Source organism: Schistocerca piceifrons, chromosome 3 (genome assembly GCF_021461385.2).
Source record: "Schistocerca piceifrons isolate TAMUIC-IGC-003096 chromosome 3, iqSchPice1.1, whole genome shotgun sequence".
In the NCBI taxonomy this organism is placed as follows: Eukaryota; Metazoa; Arthropoda; class Insecta; order Orthoptera; family Acrididae; genus Schistocerca; species Schistocerca piceifrons.
Window position 1 is genome coordinate 826119903 of NC_060140.1, and position 22650 is coordinate 826142552.

Genomic DNA, 22650 nt, shown 5'->3' on the forward strand with positions numbered 1-22650 from the left:
TTCTAAGTTCTAGGGGACTGATAACCTCAGAAGTTGAGTCACATAGTGCTCAGAGCCGTTTGAACCATGCCTTCCTGCCCCTTCCCCCTCTCTGACCTCCTTTCCCTTCTCTCTTCCTCATCTACCTTCCTCTTCCCACATTACTTCCTTTCCCTTCCTTCCTTCTCTTTCTCGCTTCTTTTCCTCCCTTCCCTTCTTCTCATCCATCAAAAAATGGTTCAAATGGCTCTGAGCACTATGGGACTCAACTGCTGTGGTCATAAGTCCCCTAGAACTTAGAACTACTTAAACCTAACTAACCTAAGGACAGCACACAACACCCAGCCATCACGAGGCAGAGAAAATCCCTGACCCCGCCGGGAATCGAACCCGGGAACCCGGGCGTGGGAAGCGAGAACGCTACCGCACGACCACGAGATGCGGGCTTCTCATCCATCCATCCTCTTTACCCCCTCATACATAAGCCCCTTACCCTTCATGCACTTCCCTTTTCCTTTCCACTCCTCCATTCCTCCCTTCTCTTCCTCTCTTCTCTTCTGTCCTTCTCTTTCCCCTTCTCCAATAACCTCTTTACCCCCTTACTCTGGGGCGAATTTATGTATTTGCTGCCCCTGGTAGCGAAAAATATCACTTTGACATAAACGTACCACCAAGTATGGTGCATCTGTATGTAAGTGAATACTACAGCTGCTGTAGTTAATAATAATAATAATCATAATAAACATAGGACGAAAATTATTGAAATATATGAAATAAAATGGCCATAACCTCTGAATAGTTTGTGTTAGGGCGTTCAAACTGCACAGTTGGCCACAGAGTATGATGGGAATTATTGATGTGAATATGGTTTGGTTTTGCGACGGAGCCAAGTTTCATTTGGATGGGTTCGTCAATAAGTAAAATTGGCGCATTTGGGGGACTGAGAATCCGCATTTCGCTATAGGGAAGGCTCTTCACCCTCAGTGGGTGACTGTGCGCTGTGCAATGTCGGTGCGATATTCCTTGATATACAGTGACTACTGAATGGTACGTGAAGGCTTTGGAGGATGATTTCATGCCCGTTATCCAAAGTGACCCTGATTTCGACATGATGTGTTTCATACAAAACAGATATCGACCCCATCGAAGCTGGAGGGTGTTTGATGTCCTGGAGGAGCACTTTGGGGACCGCATTCTGGCTCTGGGATAACGAGAGGCGACTGGCATGGGCCTCGATTGGCCGCCATATTCTCCTGAGCTGAACATATATGACTCCTTTTTGTGAGGCTATGTTAGAGACAAGATGTACAACAATAACCCCGAAACAATTGCTGAGGTGAAAACAGCCATTCAGGAGGTCATCTACAGCATCGACGTTCCGACACTTCAGCGGGTCATGCAGAATTTCACTATTTGTCTGCGCCACGTCATCGCCAATGATGGCAGGCGTATCGTACATCTCATAACATAAATCCGAGTTCCTTAGTGACGTTTACATGTTGAATAAAGTGTGCGCACGCTATAATTTGTAACTAATTTACGTTTTTTTTTCACATGGTTCAATAATTGTCACTTTGTACTTGCGTACTAATCTCATCTCACTCACGACAGGCAAAGTTGCTTAAAGCGCACTTTCTTTGTAGCAAATTCATCTTCTTCATAGCCTAGTTGCTGTATTATAATTCGTGGAGTCCTCAGCTCGTGGCCTAGTGGCTAGTATTACTGCATCTGGATCACGGGGTCCCGAGTTCGATTCCCGGCCCGGTTGGGGATTTTCTCTGTCCGGGGACTGGGTGATTCTGATGTCTTCATCATTTCATCATCATCATTCGTGACAATGCCCAGATTGGACTGTGTAGAAAAAAAGTTGGACTGTTGAAAAAATAGGACTTTGTACTGGCGCTGATGACCGCGCAGTTGAGCACCCCACAAACCAAAACAAAAATTCAGGGAGAGGACAACAAGACTATTGAGTCCATAGTGACATGTCGATGACCCAAAATAAGTGTTGTGTCTTTTGAGGGGTGAGAAAGAGAGCTCGTTTGAGCAGCTGGTTGAAGCAGTTGACAAAAATATGCGTAGTGCAGTCTCCAAATTAGGAAACAGCTCTTGAACATGGTTTTCACGTAGCACTCTATAGATAGTACTTATGGAAGAGTTTTTCATTTCGTGGTACTCATCGCATATGTTTCAAAATGAATAATCTCATGTAAGGGGTCTGCAGCCCCTTACGTAAAGATAACTGTTGTTTTGCAGCAACAGTTCGAGGTAGACTAGATATCGATAGCCGGGTGCAACAAGCGCCAGATAGATACAGCAGTTGTCAGTACCTGAAGTGCAGGCAGTGTGCTAGGGCGGAAATCGCTAAGGGGGCTCTAAGCGAACAGGACGTGCTGTAATGACGGAAGGCCGCCCGTAATACGTATTGTCGACTGAACGTGCCGCGATGGCGCGCGTTGATCCTCAGCAGTTTACTAATCGTGACAAATAAGTTTATTTAGAAGTGTTTTATTAAGTATATACAGCGTTAGTGATAACGTGTTTCGCGACAACTGCGCCGGCCACCTACAATTGAATAGCGATGAGGACTATGGTGTCTCTGTCCTAATTAATGCTATAGCGTGTGAGGGTATCAGAGAATGACCTGTGATGAGTATAACCATCAGATGTTAAGTCCCACAGTGGTGAGAGCCATTCGAACCATTTCACTGGGTGTTTGTGTTGTCTTCATCATTTCATCATCATTCGGGAAAGTGGCGAGACTGGACAGTGAAAAGATTGGAAATTTGTATGGACGCTTATAATCACCCAGTTGAGCTATCCGCAAACCAAATATCATCGTCATCCTCTTAGAGCAGCTAAGGGTGTTCATTTCATTGTAATTTCATTCTAACGAGCTGCATGGTCACCGATGGTATCTGTTCTTTCGCACATGTCCGAAAAAACAGATACCATCTTAGTATATATATAGTTAAGGCTCACCGGCCGCTTGACCATCTTCTTCTTCTGTGCGAATGCACAAACAGTGCCCGAACTCTTACGGGAATCGGCAACGCGCCACGAGTAAGGAGTATAATGGGCGGGGGCACTACGAATGTAGTGCGGGACAATAGTCGAGAATGTGGGTTTCGCGGGAGGCGTGCCAGAGATAAATCCCTGCAGTCGCGCTATCCTCTGTGTCCTCGGTGGCTCAGATAGATAGAGCGTCTGCCATATAAGCAGGAGATCCCGAGTTCGAGACCCGGTCGGGGCACACATTTTCATCTGTCCCCGTTGACGTATGTCAACGCCTATAAGTAGCTAAGGGTGTTCATTTCATTGTAATTTCATTCTAACGAGCTGCATGGTCACCGATGATATCTGTTCTTTCGCCCATGTCCGAAAGAACGGATACCATCTTAGTATACAGAAAGTTAATATGTTTCAGAAATGAAGGAAATGTTACTGTCCCATGTTGCTGCACCACAAAGGTGTCGTTCACGTACCTCTAGTACTGCAATAAATCCGTCATGTTGTCAAAGTAAGATATTGCAGGCAGAAGAATAGTAGCTTTTCCCTTGCCAGCAGGTAAAATTACTATTTCTGTGTCTTCTCTTAAGGAACAGAGCGCCTTTATTTCTTCGGTGGTCATAGTATGCTTGGGTGCAGGCACCTCAGTTATAACCCTGCAAGTCTCCCGCGTTATTTATTCAGCAGTCTCATTGGGAAGTTTCAAGGCACTTTGCTCAACGGCACTGATAAAATCCTTGATGAGCGAAGTCTTTGGAGTGGGCGGAGAATTTAGTTCCTTTCCCAGCACTGTACTGCAGCGTCACTCGTGCTTTATCTGTGAACTTAAACACAGCGAGTCGGCATAGCTTATCTTCTTGCGATGACTGACGGTTTAAACGATGGAACTTGGAAGTTTGATGCCCTACGGCCTGTTACCGCTTTTACTGCGAAAGCGACCACGCAGCACCGTCCGCCCGATCCCATGAATCCGCTGACAGACGCGACGAGATGTTTATTTTGAAGTGATAGCAAGATCCTGGAGACTCGCTGTAATGCTCGCCTTGTATAACGCGTTCTTTCTCTCAGCAATGCCCTGGTGGCTCTTAGTTGAATCCTATTTTCGGCCGCAGAATCTACATAACGGCTGAACTTGCGCATGTCAGTATAGTCTGTTGGTCACGACACCTCAATGAAAATGCGAGAGAGCACAACAGTCTGTTTCTCTTGTTACGGAGTTCATAGAACTGACTTACTCTCTTGACCATAGCCTACCCACAGAGGTACCGGATGTAATACTTGGGACTTTCCCGATGTAATAGCTGCTTCAGTGTTTCACAGGCATCTTGTGGATGTCGGATAATGCGCTTCTCTAGCGAGGCAGCCCTTGAAATATGAGAAACTGCAGCAACACGCCAGTAAGAACCTAAAGGTGAAGAGCAGCCGCCTCTTTGAAATATTGCACAGCTTTCATAATATTATCCGACGAGACGCCCGTCGACTACTGAAGCACTCAAAAGGCACATTAAGACATCACCTCAGCTGCTGTTAATAATTGCTTTTCTCCACTACCAGCGACGTTCTCTGAACACAATCAGGTGAATGGGTTCTAGGACTTTGAGGAGTGCTTTGGTACACTTGAAAACGGCATCAGTCACACGCTACCGAGCCCAGTTTCATCTGTTCGAAATCACTGGTCAAGGTTTCAAACACCTGTCACTTAATGATGTTCAATGAATGCAGCTGGTAGCTGAAATTAAATCATTTCTTAGCAGCAGCTGGGTTGACGTTGTACATACACCTTAAAGCATTATCTGCTGTTGCAGGACAATGCAGGGCATGTATAAAATAATTGAATACCCAAAACGATTTTGTTCTCACATTAATCAGCATTATATGATATATCAGTGCCTGTGTTATTCTGAATAAGATGTATGGTTCCTTTGACATGCATGCCGCAGTGTCTGTCCCTTTGGATATGAAGGCATGTCCGAAAGAACTTTGCATCGTTTTCTGAATAACTCAGGCGCTACAATATCGTATTTATCCGCCGACACCGGGCAAGAGACTTTCAAGTAAAATGCTTCGCCTGCAGGGGAAAATGCGTAATGTTTGTACGAGTACAGGTAGTCGACACATCGTTGACGACATATGGGGGTTTGGGTCGTGCTGTGAGTCGTGCACGTATAGCTAAGTTGGTTGGTTGGTTGTTTTGGGGAAGGAGACCAGACAGCGAGGTCATCGGTCTCATCGGATTAGGGAAGGACGGGGAAGGATGTCGGCCGTGCCCTTTGAAAGGAACCATCCCGGCATTTGCCTGGAGCGATTTAGGGAAATCATGGAAAACCTAAATCAGGATGGCCGGACGCGGGATTGAACCGTCGTCCTCCCGAATGCGAGTCCAGTGTCTAATCACTGCGCGAAAGCTAAGTGGCAGCCGGCACGGTAGCTCAGCGCTTTCGCTCAGAAGGCTGCGTGCTCTTTGTAATTAAAAAACTGAGTCAAGGAATCAACGATCAACTTGAACGGATGCGTTGTGACGTCCACCCAGACTAAGTGTGGTAAGGCGACAATCTGCGATAAGCGGCAAATCCGAGTTCGAGTCCCAGTCTGGCAAAATTTTTCCATTGTCATCATTCCATTATACAGCTGATAGTTGTCAATATTCGGAACTGCGAACACATTTAATGTTTGGGTCCACATTGCTCATATCGACTTATTTCAGAGAGGAGAGACACATCTGTGTTTCGTTGCTGGTCATGAGACTGTGCACAGTTGTCATGGGTAAAATTCCAGCATCATCATCTCATTATCATGGATATACATCAGCTGTCTTGAACAGTTAGATAGCCTCGTTGGCAAACTAATCAATTATATTTAGTAACAAATAATAATTTATTACACTTGAACAAAAATTAACAACAAATACAAGATCAAGGGCGCAGAAATGGAAACATAGTACTATCAATCGTTTATTTCCACAAAATACAAGGCGCAGTCGCCGGCCGAAGTGGCCGTGCGGTTCTAGGCGCGCAGTCCGGAACCGTGCGACTGCTACGGTCGCAGGTTCGAATCCTGCCTCGGGCATGGATGTGTGTGATGTCCTTAGGTTAGTTAGGTTTAAGTAGTTCTAAGTTCTAGGGGACTGATGACCACAGCTGTTAAGTCCCATAGTGCTCAGAACCATTTGAACCATTTTGAACACCCTCATGGAAAAGTGTTTGCGAATGCCTACGGAACCATGATTTTATCCAGGCGTGAACCTCGTCGGCTGAAGCAAATCGACGACCACGAATGTCTTTCTTACAGGGCTCCAAAAATACGGAAATCGCATGGAGAGAGATCGCGACTGTATACGATGTGTAAGGGCAAAGAAATACTTTTGTGTCGGGTACTATAACAACGGAAGTGAAACAACAATGTATCTGTTTCGTGAAGTTAGTTCGGCGGATAGAAAACTCCATAATCTTTCGGGTGTACATCCCGGACAGTGGTATTTCTCTTTCCGATATTTCGGTTTATAATCGTACAGATATCTTCAAGGGGAGTTAGTAATTGGATTAAAACCACTTGAGACAATTATACAGGATGTCTCACAATTCCTGTTAGACGCGTGTTGTTGTAGAGGGGGATTTAATACGGAGCAAATATCCGAAAGTGCACCGTTCGGATGCTGAATAAGTTTGAGACTCGTGTTCTGGCGTAATCACAAGCGCCGGAACGAGGATGAAGAACGCAGGAGAAGAGAAGGCGATGAGACGACATCGGCCAATTGTGCGCTTATTAAAACCGCACTACAAGAAGAGAATACAAGCGCCGATCCTGTCAGCCTCGGCCGCTCAGTATTCGCTCAGTATTCGGACAGTATACGGACAGGCCTAGCAGAGAGTGCTACGATAGCAGTTTTTTTCTTTTTGGCATCAGTCTTCTGACTGGCTTGATGCGGCCCTCCACGAATTCCTCTCCTGTGTTAACAGTTATTAGTGATCCACAAACTGTGTGACAAACTTGCATTGTGTATAGCAAACGACTCTGACTTGGTTGCATGTCGACCATGGCTTGCGACACCTTTGTAAATTCAAGTTAAGTGGTGTCCGTCAGCTTTATTGAAATAAAACTACTAATGTTTCTTGCCTGAATTGTTGTATAGCATTCGAGAACGCAGCGTCATTTAGGCACGTTATACGCGACGAGTGGACAGGACCCCACAAGTCGGATCACTTTCATATCTTCCACTTCACGGTAGGCTCACAGCGGAGACGATGAGCTGTGACCTGCAGGGGCTCGTGATGTGGGCAGTCGGCAGTGTTTCGAGTGCTCGTCGCCGGGTTCTACACTCCTGGAAATGGAAAAAAGAACACATTGACACCGGTGTGTCAGACCCACCATACTTGCTCCGGACACTGCGAGAGGGCTGTACAAGCAATGATCACACGCACGGCACAGCGGACACACCAGGAACCGCGGTGTTGGCCGTCGAATGGCGCTAGCTGCGCAGCATTTGTGCACCGCCGCCGTCAGTGTCAGCCAGTTTGCCGTGGCATACGGAGCTCCATCGCAGTCTTTAACACTGGTAGCATGCCGCGACAGCGTGGACGTGAACCGTATGTGCAGTTGACGGACTTTGAGCGAGGGCGTATAGTGGGCATGCGGGAGGCCGGGTGGACGTACCGCCGAATTGCTCAACACGTGGGGCGTGAGGTCTCCACAGTACATCGATGTTGTCGCCAGTGGTCGGCGGAAGGTGCACGTGCCCGTCGACCTGGGACCGGACCGCAGCGACGCACGGATGCACGCCAAGACCGTAGGATCCTACGCAGTGCCGTAGGGGACCGCACCGCCACTTCCCAGCAAATTAGGGACACTGTTGCTCCTGGGGTATCGGCGAGGACCATTCGCAACCGTCTCCATGAGGCTGGGCTACGGTCCCGCACACCGTTAGGCCGTCTTCCGCTCACGCCGCAACATCGTGCAGCCCGCCTCCAGTGGTGTCGCGACAGGCGTGAATGGAGGGACGAATGGAGACGTGTCGTCTTCAGCGATGAGAGTCGCTTCTGCCTTGGTGCCAATGATGGTCGTATGCGTGTTTGGCGCCGTGCAGGTGAGCGCCACAATCAGGACTGCATACGACCGAGGCACACAGGGCCAACACCCGGCATCATGGTGTGGGGAGCGATCTCCTACACTGGCCGTACACCACTGGTGATCGTCGAGGGGACACTGAATAGTGCACGGTACATCGAAACCGTCATCGAACCCATCGTTCTACCATTCCTAGACCGGCAAGGGAACTTGCTGTTCCAACAGGACAATGCACGTCCGCATGTATCCCGTGCCACCTAACGTGCTCTAGAAGGTGTAAGTCAACTACCCTGGCCAGCAAGATCTCCGGATCTGTCCCCCATTGAGCATGTTTGGGACTGGATGAAGCGTCGTCTCACGCGGTCTGCACGTCCAGCACGAACGCTGGTCCAACTGAGGCGCCAGGTGGAAATGGCATGGCAAGCCGTTCCACAGGACTACATCCAGCATCTCTACGATCGTCTCCATGGGAGAATAGCAGCCTGCATTGCTGCGAAAGGTGGATATACACTGTACTAGTGCCGACATTGTGCATGCTCTGTTGCCTGTGTCTATGTGCCTGTGGTTCTGTCAGTGAGATCATGTGATGTATGTGACCCCAGGAATGTGTCAATAAAGTTTCCCCTTCCTGGGACAATGAATTCACGGTGTTCTTATTTCAATTTCCAGGAGTGTATTTTACGTGACGATGGACTTCCTCCTCAAAGCAGAGAGTGCGGCGCACAACAGTCAACCTTCCTACCCTCCCATAGGCCGATCCACGAACGATGGCGGTTCACGCAGGTCGAGAAACACACGGGATTGCATAGTTGCCGGTTCCAAGCGACAATTACGGTGTACGTATACACGTGCTTTGTACTTGATGTGCCGGCCGCGGTAGTCTAGCGGTTCTAGGCGCTCAGTCCGGAACCGCGGGACTGCTACGGTCGCAGGTTCGAATCCTGCCTCGGGCATGGATGTGTGTGATATCCTTAGGTTAGTTAGGTTTAAGTAGTTCTAAGTTCTAGGGGACTGATGACCACAGATGTTAAGTCCCATAGTGCTCAGAGCCATTTGAACCATTTGTACTTGATGTAAGCGTGTATAATGCAAATAATGTCTCACTTGCTTGTGTACAGTTTGTTGCTTAGCACCATCATCAGCCACTGGGCACAACATTCACAACAGATCGTTCAGAGCACAACTGATCGCTCATCGGCTGTCACAAACTGCGTGATGTAGGTGCGCAGAACGAGCCTAAACTATAGTTACGAACGTACCAGTTTCTCCTAGCCGTCGTTGTAATTGGACGAAAATGGCATGTGATGTGGTAATTACAACAGGGACTGAAGACGGTGCCCTCTTCTCAGATTGTGTGCGTTCCGTGAAATGGGGATTTGGAAGTGATCTGATTTCATCTACATCTTTATCTAGGTGGATACTCTGCAAATCACGCTTAAGTGCTTGCCAGACGGTTCATCGGACCACATACACAATAATTCTCTATTATTCCACTCTCGAACAGCGGGCGGAAGAAAACGAACACCTACGCCTTTCCGTGCGAGCTGTAATTTCCCTCCATTTCTTATGATGATCGTTTCTCCCTATCCAGGTCGGCGTAAAAAAATATTTTCGCTATCGGGGGAGAAAGTTGGTGATTGAAATTTCGTGAGAAAACCCCGCCGCAACGAGAAACGCCTTTATTTTAATGAAGTCCACTCCAAATCCTGTGTCATTCACGTGAGACTCTTTCCCCTATTTCTCGATAGCACAAAGCATGGCTGCTCCTCTTTGAATTTTCTCGACGTACTTCGTTAATTCTATCTGGTAGGGATCCGACACCACGCAACAGTACTCCAAAAGGCGGACAAGCGTAGTGAAGGCAGTCTCCTAAAGATCTGTTCCAACTTCTAAAGGTTCTGCCAATAAAACGCAGTCTTAGATTCACCTTCCCCACTGGATTTTCTGTGTGTTCCTTTCAGTTTAAGTCATTCGTAAATGTAATTTCTAGCTATTTAGTTGAACTTACGGCTTTTAGATTTGATTGGTTTATCGTATAACCGAAGTTTAACGGATTCCTTTCAGCACTCATGTCGATGACCTCACACTTTTCATTATTTATTCTCAACTGCTAATTTTCGCATCATACAGATATCTTTTCTACATCGCTTTGCACTTGTTTTTGATCTTCTCATGACTTTACTGGACAATAATCGACAGTATCATCTGGAAAAAACGGCTGTAGAAATTGTCTCCCAAATCGCTTATATAGATTAGGAACAGCAGAGCGCCTGTAACGCTACCTTGGGGAACGCCAGAAATCAGTTCCGTTTTACTCGATGACTTTCCTTCAATTCCTACGAACTGCGTGACATCTCTGGCAGGAAATCACGAATCCAGTCACATAAGTGAGACGATATTGCATAAGTCGCGGTTTGATTACAAGCCGCTTGTGAGGTAACGTGTCAAAAGCCTTCTGGAAATCTATAAAGACGGAATAAATTTGAAATCTCTTGTCAATAGCGCTCAATACTTCGTGTAAGTAAAAAACTCGTTGTGCTAAATCCATGTTGACTGTCAATAGATCGTTCTTCTCAAGGTAATTCATGATGTTCGAACACAATATATGTTCCAAAATCCTGGTGCACATCGATTTTAATGGTACGGGTATGTAATTTAGTAGATTACTTCTATTGCCTTCCTTGAATGTTGGTGTGACCTGTGCAGCTTTCCAGTCTTGGATCTTTCGTCGAGCGAGCAGTTGTACATGATTGTTAAGTATAGAGCTATCGCATCAGCATATTCTGAAAGGTACCTGACTGGTATACAATCTGGACCGGAAGACTCTCTTTTATTACGTGATTTTAAACATATTTTATATCGAAACGGAACATTTCCGGACACGGCTCTCCTACTAAGCTTGTATCAACTAACAAGGAAACATCATCGACTTGACCTCATATTTTAAGGAGAAAAAAGTCACCTGCAAGTTATCAGCCCCAGCAATCGGTTTCTCACGAAAATTTGAGCATAATTCTGACAGTAGCAGGTATGACCTTTCGAATGCACAGCTTTTAAACTTCTGCGCGCACAGATTGTTTATCATTTGCTCCACCCCATGGCACCCGCCTGCTGCCCGAGTGTTAAGTATTGGTTCAAATGGCTCTGAGCACTATGAGACTTAACTTCTGAGGTCATCAGTCTCCTAGAACTTAGAACTACTTAAACCTAACTAACCTAAGGACATCACACACATCCATGCCCGAGGCAGGATTCGAACCTGCGACCACAGTGGTCGCGCGGTTCCAGACTGTAGCGTCTAGAACCGCTCGGCCACCCCGGCCGGCTGTTAAGTATTGTACAGCGGAGTAAGAAACAGGAGGTATGAAATACGCTTTTTGTTCATTGTGTCAAAGTCCGTGTTTTCTATCCTGTAGCTGGTGCCAGAGATCTCTTTGCTATGATCATTTTTACTTTGCAATTCACAAATGCAGTGTAAATGAATGTAACGAATTACTGTGTCATTAAAGAAGTGGCGTAGCGCTGTTTAATGATTAACATCGCTGTTGTACGTTACTTACTTTGGATTTTAAAGCTCGCAGTGTTAAAGGGAAGTACATCTGCAAGAGATGCGCTGTTCTTCTGTGTGACTGGGATTGTTAAATTGTAATTCGGAAATGGTTAACTTTATTTAAAAATAAATCAGTAATCGCTTAGCTTTGTTCCTTTTGGCTTTGAGCCGTATACAGGGTGCTCTAAAACTCCCCTTACAAACTTCTAGGACTTGTAGAAGGGACTGAGTAGACAACATTTTGAACTAGTGTCCGTGAACGTACCGTTTCCATGCTACAGCCGTTTGAAAACATGTTTCCTAGGGAGGTATGCAATAGGCTAGTCATGGCAGGATTGGGGGGAGGGGGGGGGTACTTACTTGGGAACGAATGATGTCATTTGATGTCTGTCCTACCTCTACGATCTGTCTGTGAGTGTTAGAGCAACATGGTTGATTACGCCTTTGTAGAATACACTGACATGATCCTTCTTTATGGCGGAGCTCACTGTAACGGAAGAGCTGCTCGACGCCTTTATCAAGATCTCTATACACAGCATGCGACTCCACTGCAGAGCCTTTTCACGACAATTAAGCAACAACTTCCAGGAAGCGGTACCCTAACTGCCGGCAGTCGTCACTGGTGCTGCAAGCAGACGCCCTACACCCGAACTGGCTTAAATATAGACAGCAGTATTTGTGAAAATTGATTAAGTTTCCGTTTTGTTTCTTTAGTTATTAATGTGGAATTGTAAAAAAAGTGATGTACTGGGTTACGCCTAAGAAAATACTTGTGAAAGTGGTCGCGTTACCAACATATTTTCAAATGGATGTAGCATGGAAACGATACGCTTCCTGGCATGGGTTCCAGTTCAGTATATTATTTACTCAGTCCTGTCTACAAGTTCTAGAAGTTTGTAAGGGTAATTTTAGAGCACCCTGTGTACAGGGCGTTCATTTTAACTTAATACATTGAAACATCTCGAAAACTACGCTTCGGTAAAAAAAAAGTTGTAACTCCAACTTGTTTATAATGGAAGGTGAAGAACTGAATTAAAATTTGTGCCGAGGCCGGAACTCGAACCCAGGTCTTCTTGTTTACTAGGGAGAAATGCTGACCATTACACCACAGCAGCACTGCGGTCAAAATTTCTGCACGATCTACCCCACTCGAGTGCCCTCCCCCAACACAAACTTCAATTCATATCCTCAGCTTATTTTCCCCTCTAAATCTTCACTATTGCCACGGCTCTCCGGCATTGGAATAATGGGAAAGTCCTGTACCTCAGGTGATTTTATAGATCTTATAATTAAATTTTCCCTGAGACATTTGTCTCACCTTCATTTACGATAGCGATGGAAGGTGAATAAATGAATTTGTGCCACGGTCGGAACTTGAACCCGGGTCTCCCTGCTTCATTTCTTCACCTTCCATCATTATCATAGATAAAGATGAGACTTAGAGATATCGGGGAAAATTTAATTATAAGCCGGCCGGTGTGGCCGTGCGGTTAAAGGCGCTTCAGTCTGGAACCGCGTGACCGCTACGGTCGCAGGTTCGAATCCTGCCTCGGGCATGGATGTGTGTGATGTCCTTAGGTTGGTTAGGTTTAAGTAGTTCTACGTTCTAGGGGACTGATGACCACAGATGTTAAGTCCCATAGTGCTCAGAGCCATTTGAACCATTTAATTATAAGATCTATAACTTCCAACTTGCTTGTCTCGGAGACGGACATCCAAGAATATCACACTCCACCCTCCACCCCAGACCGTGCGTAGGTGTTGGGGGGGGGGGGGGACTTTGAATTCTTCAATGGGAACCCCCGTCTTTTTTTATTACAGATTACGTGTGTACGGCAAATCTCCTTGCGTTTTGTCTGAAACATTTTCTTCGTTTCACCGCAGATTACACTGTAACTAGAGGAATAGAAATGGGTATGCAGTCGGGTTTTACGACATGTTACTCAATGGCCCTTGAATATCCAGTGACACGTCGGACTCAATCTGTGAGGGTAGGACAGGCCAGTATATCATAACTTCTAGTTGGACATTCCATTCGCAACGTTATATTCCTCCGACGTATCGACCCGCCACCGTGGACGTGTAGCGAATTACGTCGTAACAGCCAGTATACTGCGGCCGGAGTTCACGTATCGTGCAGATGTAAATCAGATAGCGGCTCTTAACATTACAATACTTACGCACCTATCTATCATTTGGAGAACAGACCTGCAAGTGGACGATAAAAGTTGTAATCGCAGAAGGAAAAACTGAGGTGATCCTGATTTACAGAGAATGTAGGAGAAATGTTGAGGTTGCTGTTGCCTTGCATGCCGAGCGTTTTCCAGCGAAAGTTCGCCTTTGGTCGTTCTTTTATGACATTGTGTACGCCATTACGTCTGATGATAGTGTACAGACAGGGAGAAGCAAACGAAGCAAATGTGTTACAGAAGAAGCTAACGAAATAGCTGTACTAGTGGCAGTGCACTACATCCTTACGATAAGTGCCTAGCAGTACCGCGATTCCTCTATGTCACAATACTGGATCGTCATAAATATCATCCATACCACCTGTCACTGAATCAAGAACTTAATGGCGCCGTTTCCCATAACTAGGTTGTTCTTTGTGAATCGGAAAGGCTATAAATGCAAACCACCCTGAGTTCTTTGCCGAGGTACCGTTTTCCGATCAGTCTGTAAGGGCCGTTCAAAAAGAAACGAGCCGGAGGCATAATTGCAGAAACCAGTACCTGTATGCTAGAAGTATTGCCCCTGGATGTTGAGACACTTGCCCCATTGTGACACATGGCGGTGAATGGCTGTCTCATAAAATTCCCAGGTCTGCAATGTTAACCAGTTCCGCTCGTACAGCTGGACGACGTCGTCCGAGGTGAATCGTTTGCCCCAGAGAGCCTTTCTAAGCGGACCAGAAATGGCGTAATCACAGGGAGAGAGGTCCGGACTGTATAATGGGTGCCTGAGAACCTCATATTTGAATTTCTGCAAGAGTGTCACCTCTGTGTTGGCTGTATGAGTCTTTGCATTTTCGTGGAGCAGAATGACCATACGATTGAGATTGCCTGGTCGTTTTGATTTGATCACTTGGCGAAGGGTGATCAAGGTTTGCGAGTAATGATGGGCATTCACCATTGTCCCATACTGCAGGAAATGAATCAGAAGGGAGTCATCTTGGTCAAAGAAGAAAGTGAACCTAACCTTTCCTGCACTCATGTGGACAACGACGTCCAAATGTACGTGCAGAACTGGTTTGCAGCTCTGAGAATTTTATGAGACAGCCATTCACCGCCTTGTGTCACAATGGGACAAGTGTCTTATTAGCCAGGGATAACACTTCTAACTTACAGATACTGGTTTCTGTAACTATGCCTCCAGCTCATATCTTTATGAACACCCCTTATACATTCAAATACAATGCTAGCATTAATCAGCATAGATGCATTACTGGAGTGTAGACAATCCCCACTGATTACTGCAAGGTGACAATGAACGAACTCATTGGTCCATATTGTTGTGGGTGGGCCAGGAGGTGCCATATTAAAACAAGTTCGAGCTTTTCAAATGATTCATTTGCCCCCACTACAGTGCCTCGTTCACCTCGGTCCATGTCACAGGGTCCCGCAATGCTGAGGCCACCACCCCAGCGACCCATTGCAGTGCGCTGCTATGTCGAGCCGGGCTTGTACACCAGCAGATTGCATCGTCATCAGGATGCCAGGAGTTGGCTCAGTGGTCTGCGTCCCTGCCGACTCAGTGCTGCTTGGTGTGAGCTGTGGGTGGCCAGCTGCATCTTTCTCCTCACCGGTGTGGCTGAGATTGTGACAATGAACAAGCACCCACTATCCGGCATCCGAATCTACGGCCCTCGCCTCGGGAAGTCTCCGGCGCGTGTCGGGAGCCGAGACGTCTGCCTGTGGTAGCGAGCCATGAAGTGGCCCGCCATGGCTGGCTGCTGACCCCGAGTTGGCCTCAGAGGTTCGAACCAACGACCCGCCGTGAACTGGGATGCTGGTGCCCCATCTGCTTTGCGTGTAGCCATGGTGCGACATCCAGGGGAGCTGTCACACTTCAATGCCTTGTTAGAAAATCGGCACCTATTTATACGCGGCTGTGATCCTCTGTTTTGCTAATGTGCTGCCCTGAGTCACGTATGCCCCACACCCTGGTTGCACCAGTGGGCCCCTTCTGCCTGTAGCTTGCACCATTCGAACTGCTGCGTTTACACTTTTCAGCGGTTCGATGGCCCTGTGGCCTCCATTCTACTTCGCAACCGTTGGTATGCGTAACTCACTGCAATGCGGCCCGCACCTGGCTGTAACTAGTGTGCTCTGAAATATTGCACAAAATCTAACTTCCCTATCGTAAACTGTGGTGCTGCTACAATATCTTATCGATAGAGTTTTCAATAAACGCAAACATCGAACGTTTCTGGAACTGCCAGTACTACTGTGGGGTGTTATTCTGGACATTCTGCAATGTATGTGGTTTTAGCATGACAGTTGCACACCTCATTACACAACTGAAGCAATGAAGCTATTAAACCGTATTTACACTGGTCTGTGGATCGGCAGAGGCGGCCTTGTCAACTGGCCTGCTAGGTCGCCTGATTTTATGTACCGGGTTTCTTTCTGTGGGGATATTTAAAAGATAAGGTGTCCCAGAAAATGGCAACAGGTCATGAAGACATGGTCGACTGCATCAGAAACGCCAGTGCTGACATTCTCGCAGATATGCTTCTCTCCTGTGTACAGTCATTTGAAAAGTGGATCATCAAGTGTATTGAATTTGACGGTACTACGTTTTAACAGTTACTCTAACTGGGAAAGTATCATTTGCGAGTAGGAGGGCGCTGGTTGTCTCTCCACTGTATAGTACTTCACGGTCGGGCATTAGGCAGCTGCCATGTGTACGGTGGCAGCTTGAATGAATGTTAATTTCGCACCTTACATGCGATTTTATATGGCATAAGAAGTAGAAGCATATGTCACCTGACATACTTCGACGATAGTGAACAGATTTGCCTCTCAAAATGTAGGGTATGTAATGCAAAGCGATTCGACGGTATTATCACACTGAACCCAAATCCTGCATATCAATGAGCAAAAGGCGAAAAAAGCTGCTGGAAGAAACGTTTTAGTTTTGGGGGCAGATGCGAGTTGTCCCATCACGGCCTGCAAACAACAGAAGGCTTCTAACAGGGGTTGGTGACCCGTAGCGAGAGAAACGACAACGAAAGCACCGGGCGATACAGCGAGGAGAGCAGGTAGTCGCCCAGTGCTGCTTGCGACGGAGAAATTCTTTAGAAAACTGCGCTGCTGGATTTCCAGATGGATACAAACAGACCAGTGACACAGCTGATTACGTAAATGGCCCATGGTACATTCGTGATGAACATATGTAACTTTTAGGTGTCAGGAGCGGGCACAGAATGTCCGATTGGCTGAAATAAACTCAGAGGGAGAAAAAGGGGCGATATTTCGACGCAGTTTAAAGGTAGGCCCTTTGCGATTGGCAGGGATAGTTTCCACAATATGAAATTAATGCCCCCATTGATCTGAAAAATACGTGACGCGAAGCACGAAAGGACACAGGTGGGGGGACAATTTGTTACGAAAGACACAATACCGAAAACTTTGGAGACTCCCCTCTGAACCAGCATCAAGTATAGAACAGGGCCCATCAAGCTCTGTACCTCGTCACTCTGGGTGACATTCAGCTAGAAATTAGCTGAAGAGTCGTTGATCTCCGATAGCAGAGAAACGAAACAGCCACGTAGGTAATTGTTCTTGTGAGAACTGAGAGGGTGTTGAAGTATACATGCTGATCCATCGATGCACGTGTCTATCGCCATATTTTACAGACTAGGGATGAATGCAAGTTTTTCACCTAACGAGAAAAATAGGACAGTTTCAGCTGATAAAATCAGTAAAGATTTTAACCAGCTTTTTATAGGATTTTTAGAGGGCGAGAGCAGCCATACAGCTGATAGTATGTCGCAGCTAAAGGTAAATGCCGCTGGCAGAGGCGTAAAATTGTAGGATCACCAGCTTGCATCCACAGTGAAACTGAGCAGGTATCTTGTCACAAAAAATAACCATCCTCTATAAACTTGATTGTCATTCTAAATAGTACCGAATTTATAACCGAAACCAGATGATTTGTCGTAATATTGGCCAACTTCGCTGTCTAGCAGTAAGAAAAATCTTGTAGAGAACCTTCTATTGAAATTTGATATTGTAGTGTTCTGTGTTATTTATGTTAAGCAGGATATAATGCGTTTCTTGACAACTGTCCTGAAATTGTAATGTCACAGCCATGTAAACCAATTCAAAAATGGTTCAAATGGCTCTGAGCACTATGGGACTTAACTACTGAGGTCATCAGTCCCCTAGAACTTAGAATTACTTAAACCTAACTAACCTAAGGACATCACATACATCCATGCCCGAGGCAGGATTCGAACCTGTGACTGTAGTGGTCGCGCGGTGCCAGACTGTAGCGCCTAGAACCGCCCGGCCACTCCAGCCAGATGTAAACCCATGCACTTCTTTAACAACAGTAAAATAAATTTAGTACAGCTAAACGCCGATGTGCTCTGTCATAGAATAAGAGTCCACTCCTAACCCCAAAAATTTGTTCTAGAGCCCAAAAATTTGTTCCAGAGATGCTAACGCACTCACAGGATGTTTTTGCTGATGTCTGATGAACGAGAAAAGGAGTGGAGTGTCAGATAATGGCGACCCTGCGAGGATGGCACTTGGTCTGTCAGGATGGCAATTAGTCAAATTAGAAAGAGTAATTAAAATTTGGTATTAAGAAAAAAAGTTTTGTTTCTTTTTGAAAAACAAGAAGTGACAAGGTTACTCGATGTCTGCGTAGTGGTCAGATAACTGTAAATGTGTGATCCACAGAGTAGAAAGTTTTGTATTGAGTAAAAGGAAAATTTTCTGTGTTTTGAGTAAAATTAGTTTGTGTATGACCTTTATGGCGTGCGCGAAGTTATTCACGGCGTTGTTGAGTTGGTTTGAGTACCCACAAACTGTGAACGAAGTTGATAATGATGTGTTAATGGCATAAGAGACTTTCTATGATATGTTGTGAGGTGTCAGGTCATATAACTTCATGTTGACTAGTGCTCAGGCTCGCGAAAATTATGAATAACAGAGGACAGTTAAATGGTCTGAGATGGCGGACGGCAGTAGACCACTGCATATAACGCAAACTGAAGACCGTGATAGGATAGAAAATGACGTACAACGAGATGTAGCGAATGCGAGTCACGAAACTGAATTAAATGACAATGGAGAGGGAATGATGGCAGTTTCGAGATCGGCATGTCAGGTTGAGGACACACAAAACCGAAAACCGAACAGATGACGGATCTAGTGGTTCAAAAGCTGTATCAGAGGATGTGCAACTTCGGTACGTTGAACCAAATGTTGTAATACTGAATGTAACGGGACAGTTTCCTACGGAAAGAATGCGTGAAAGTGCGTATGCTCAGAAGTCGGCGAGACGTCACATGAAAGACATGAAACCGCAAAATTTACACCAGGTGGTGACAGATGACGATGGCGAAGCGTCTGATAATGTATTTGTAATGTTGAAGCAAATCACTATTGTTGTCAAGCAAACAAGTCAAACGATGAGAGCAGGATTAGCAGACTTAAAAACAGAAACAAATGTAGGGGTGGCTTTTAAAAACCGAAACGGCGAATTTAAAAACGGAAACGAATGCAGGGTTATCGGTCACAAATTGTCTCAAATTTGAAACCAATGCTGGACCACAAATGGTCTCAAATTTGAAACCAATGCTGGGTTCGAAAAAGTTCACAAAGATAAGCAAAATTTGAGAATGGAAGTTAATGAACAGTTTATTGAAATCCAAAGGCGTATGAGACTCGCGGGAACTAATTCAATCGCTTATGGCCGATCAGAAAAATATGCGTACTGACACTGACCAGGTACAGGATACAGTGTCTATTATCAGCCAAAGAGTTGATAATTTAGCACGTAAGGCGTCTGGTAAGGCGCAACAAATCGTGGAAAAACTCAATGTCAGAAAACGTGTCACGCGAGCCGCGTTAAAAAGATTTGATACACGCACCGTAAACACCGTCTCGAAAAATAAGCAGCAGTATGAACAGCTTCGTACAGAACTGAAACAGTGCACTGAGAACCGTACAAAAAGCAGTAGTGAGGCGGCGGAATCGGTAGTGTCATCTGACATAGTGGTGAATAGAAATCCAGAGGTAACCAAGTCCGTTATGCAATATCCATGTCAGTTGTGGAAACACAAAAAAGTCATGAGATACCACTTGTATGTCCACAAGATGTTGAGTCAGTGTTTTATGATCTGAAACAGAAGCAAATGGTAGAACTACAGTTGAGACAGATGAGCGAAGCAGGTAACGTGCGTTCACAGCAGACAACGGTGCGAGAAGCGGTAACTGCGCACATACCAACAGAGCTTCATCCGACCCTCCCAACATACGCGAATGACGCGATAACAGAGCAATTTACTGCGCCACACGTGCTAAATTCTCAATTTACGAGTTACAGTACAACAGACCATATTCCTCACGTCAATATGAAGCAAGTACAATGACAAAGCTCTGTCCCAGTAACGGAAAATTTAAACGTATCTTACAGTCCGATACATGAGAGACGGTATAGTTTAGATAACTGTACACCACTGCGTAGATGCGATGCTAGGTGGAACTGAAATATGTCGTCTCAGGATCCAAATGTGGTAGTACGAATCAAGGAAAACATGACGCAATTGAAGGGAACGGAAAATGGTGCGAAAACTCAAACGCCATATGGTGCAATAGAAAAATTTGACAATGATCATTTTTTGACAGTCAGAAAATTCCAACATTCCAAGGACACACATTTGTGGTCATATGGAAAACGCAATAGTGGAAACGATGCGAAGAGTCGATGCAAACTGTCAGTCGTATGAACAATTTCAGTTTGCATTCTTGGAGCGAGACTTGTCCGCGGAAACCCAAAGTAGGATAAAATATGAATTGTTACAGAAGGCGTCATTTGAAAATTCGGGAGAAAAGAAACCAGTTAGATTTTCTGAAGAAATGATGAAAAAGAATCAGTGTTTAGACAATCCATATAGTGATGGGGAACTGATACATATGTGCACAATGACTTTACCCTTGTGTTGTCAGCAATCGTTGGTTGGCAGGCATTTAAAGGGATGTTAAGAGAACTTGAATTCATCTGCAGCGAATATGACGCGAAGAAGCAACGTGCAGTGAGAGAAACCAGTGGTAGAGGGAATAATAGCAAACGATTGGCCTTTAATAATGCTTACAATGCCAGCAGTAATGTTGGGAAAGGTAATCGTTTTAGGAAGAATGGTAATCGCCCATGGGATAATAATAGCTATAGATTTGGCAACTCACAGAGGCCAAACAATAATTATGGTTTTGGTGAGCCGCGGAATTACAATAATGGATTTTGTTCCAGAAATTATGGTGGTAACTATAATTCGCGATATTATCACCATGGAAACGAAGCAGGAAGGTTTAGAGGTTTTCCACCACAAAACCCAAATTATTCGGGTGGAACTAGAACGCAGAAATGTTGGGGGAATCAGACTTCCGTAGGACAACATATGCGAGATGAACCGGTACAGGAAGTCGAGTTGAGGCCACCAAATCCTGGTAAAAAACAGAACTGACGAGATGAATGGTACGAAGCCCTGTCAAAAGAGATTCAATCGCCAAATGAAGTTGACTTTATAATTAAATGTGTAAATAGATTTAGCTTTGATCAACAAGATTTTGAAGCAGGTTTAGGGGGTGATCAGATACAAATACCAGCATGCTGGGAGATAGTTGATTGGGAATCGTCAGATGATGAGGAACAAGAGTTGTCAACAGTTAATGTAGGCAGCTGTACATAAACGGATGATCACCAAATTGTGGAGGATGTAGTTCATTCATACGAAACTGAGAGAGAGATGATATACCAAGAGGATAATGTAACATTGGCAACACCAGTATTGATACACAAGTCAGATAACGTGTATAGGACGGGGACTTAGCCAGAAAATAATTAAATTCCCACCAGTACCCAGAGTACAGTATCAACATCTAGTAAAATTAGCACTGAGCAATTTGAAGGCTGCAGCGTTAAATAGAAAGAACTTCGAGGGCAAAAGCGGCAACCTCACGAGTATTTTCACTAGGACAGAACATACGTGTGAAAATCCACCATCTCTCTAGGAAGAAACATCAAAGCAGTAAATTCTTTTCGCTATATAAAGGCCCTATGGAAGTAAGTAAAGTGGTTTGTGATAATGCAGTCGAATTGATTAACCCAAAACCAGGACAATCATTGGGCTTGCACCATGTGAGTCACTTGAAAGAGTATAAAGGGTAAAATAGTAAATATTAACTACACAAGAAAAATTAGATATATCACACATACAGATTCCAATAAGAGCAAAATCTTGAAGTCAAAGAGTAGGGAAGCTAAGAAAATGCATGCAAATGAAAATTTTTAATTTGTAGTCGTCTCATTAAAATAAATTGGTTAAGTTTCTCGGTATATCAAAAGAATAGTTGTGAAGGAAGAACAACAAAGTAATAACTAAAGTAACTCTTCTGCAGAGGAAATTTGCTATGGGGAAAGAGTAGAAAGCAAGAAGAAAGATAAAGATAAGCATGCGGATAGTATGACGAAATAGTAGTAGATTCTCTCTTAAAATGTAATGTAAACTAGAAAGAAGTTAATTTTTTTGTGGACGAAATGAAACCAAGAAATTATGTGTATGCAATATTGTGGGAGAAGAAAATATATTCATTGTTTGTTCTGTCGTGGACGGTAAACATTGTGTTGAGGAGGTATTTTTGGGAATAAGAGAAGTATTTATGATTTGTTGAAGTTACCATAAGTTGATATTACAAGGAAATGTTCGGGAAACGGATGTAACAGATTGTTAGGAGATAAGAATTAAGAAAGAGAACTGAATTATTAAGGAAAGCAAGAATCATTTTATTTCTTTGAAGTATGTAGATAGAGGATGTGAG